Source organism: Octodon degus, unplaced genomic scaffold, assembly GCF_000260255.1.
Source record: "Octodon degus isolate 3935 unplaced genomic scaffold, OctDeg1.0 scaffold00069, whole genome shotgun sequence".
NCBI lineage: Eukaryota > Metazoa > Chordata > Mammalia > Rodentia > Octodontidae > Octodon > Octodon degus.
Window position 1 is genome coordinate 9496651 of NW_004524645.1, and position 2335 is coordinate 9498985.

Consider the following 2335-nt stretch of genomic DNA (forward strand, 5'->3'; position numbering starts at 1 on the left):
CATACTTCTCTAACAAGTTCTCATCACCCCCTTCTTACCCTCGGGCCTTGGGCAAAGGGACAAGCTATGGATTATAAGTAAGTCAATGCCAATAGACTATTGACAAAGGTCTTGGCAGACATGTTTTCCTTATAAGGGAAAATAAGCATAGTAATTGTTTACATAAGAATGAATAAAACCTGAGTATCCAAAAGCAACAGTTAGAGTTAGCAAATATTTTCATTAAAGTCAACCTTTTTTTCCAATTCGAGGGCAAGCCCAAGCTTGTGGCCTCCAGCCTTAATACTCTTCCCATCTACCAGGGCACACAGTGTAAGCTTCACACCAGGCCTCAGAGTCTGAGTGTAACCCACTCCAATCAAACTAGAGTGGTTGCCCTTTGCAGAAATGGAAGCAGTGGGACCCAACTGATACTTAGCTGCAATGCCAAAGCGAGTGCTATTGGTTCCTAAAGTCCAAGCAAGGTTTACTGAAGTGTCAAGATCTTCACATACTTTTTGATAGATTGAGCCTCCAAATTCTGTCCCAACATTGACAATAATGTGTAGCTGGGAGTCCCCAGTCCTGTAGCCCACTGCAAAGCTATTCCTTGTCAGCTTTGATTTGGCACTGTCAAAGGTCACCTGGTGCCCAGCAAGCCAACCCTCATAACCAAAGACAGCAGATCTGTGGATTGCAGGCCCAGCAAAATCAAACTCAACATCACAACCAAGGTTTATATACTCCCTCTTGTAAGAGGACTTGATTTTACCTCTTTTCCCGTGTTTGGTGAGAAGGTAGTATCAAATGTCAGTTTCAAGCCTTGACAAATCTGGTCTTCAATCGTGCTTTCTGTTCCCAGAGTGTTATCAGTGTTCCACTTCTCTGTGACAATCAAGCCATACTCACACCATTTATATTTGGTCTCCAAGGTCCCTGTAACTTCACCAATGTCTGTGTTAGATGAACCAGATGTTGAGCATTCCACACCACTGCATGACTTCGTTTTCACATCCAGTTTCACCAACCCAAAGTCAAATCCTTTGTTGAAAATATCTCTGGCAGCTTTGCGAAGGTCAGCGTATAATGGAGGAACACACACTGGCAGCGCACAAGTCTGAGCACGGATCACCATGGTGAGGTCCCTGGAAGAGGTAGTCTGGTGGTCTCCTGAGGACGCCCTCACCCCCACCACCACTCAGCTCACTCAGGCTCTGGCTGCGGCTGCGGCTGCAGCTGCAGCTCCTGGAGGGCAAAGTGAAGGAGACCTTGATCTTCTTTTAAATTTAAATGTATTGGTACAAAAAAATGTATTGGTACAATTTAGGTATACACAATGACCACATACATTATAGGGAATTGGCATCTGTACATGATAAAGTCAACCTCCATTAATTTTCATTAAAAGCAATTTTGATGAGGGCTGGGGATGTGGCCGAGTGGCACAGCACCTGCCTGGTAAGTGCAAGGTCCTGAGTTCGATTCTTGGTACCAAAAAATAAAATTAAATTACATTAAAAAAATTAAAATATATGGGCTGGGGAGATAGCACAGCTACATAAGCACTTGCCTAGCACACACAAGGTCCCGAGTTCAATCCCCGGTACTGCAAAAATAATAAATAAAAGAATAATAAAAGCAATTTTTTTTGGTGGAACCTGGGATTGAACTCAGGACCCTGTGCTTGCCAGGCAAGCACTTATTCTACTGAGCCATCTCCCCAGCCTAGATAAAAGCACTTTTGATGTACAGATTCAATACAATCCCTACCAAAATCCTCACTGTTGGACTGGGGAGATTGCACTGCAGTCTAAGCACCTTCCTGGAAAACAAAAGGGCCCAAGTTTGATCCCAGTACCACATACCATGTTGGCCCTGGAACCCCAAGCATGCCATGCTGGCCACCAGAAACTTGGCATGGTGGTGCACACCTGTAATTCCAGCACTGGGGCACTGGGGAGGCTGAGACAGGAGGATCACTGCAAGTCCAAGCTATGAGTCAAAGCTGAGTAGCAAGACCCTCTACTTAATAATTAATAAAAGATTTTTTAAAAATACTCACTCACTGCTCTTTTTTTCTTTGTAACACTTGACAAGCTGAGCCTCAAATTCATATAAAAATGTAGGAGGCTCATGTTAGTAAAAAACAACCTAAAAATAGGATCAACGGAGGGGCCAGGATTTGATCCCTGGGCTTGCGCTGCTGCCCCCTCCCCCAGGGCCAGTTGAGATGTTGATAGAGACTGGGCATGGTGGCTTGCACCTGTAATCTCAGCTCTTGGGAGACCATAAATGATCACTCTGAGTCCAATCTACATAGTGAGACCCAGTAGACCCTGTACTAAAAATAAATAAA

The 2335-nt window shown here is 44.3% G+C and overlaps 1 pseudogene; it reads right to left on the reverse strand.

Annotated features, from left to right (window-relative positions):
* Positions 1–206: 206 nt before the first annotated feature.
* LOC101578266 lies at positions 207–1114 on the reverse strand (annotated as a pseudogene).
* Between the last annotated feature and the right edge of the window lie 1221 nt (positions 1115–2335).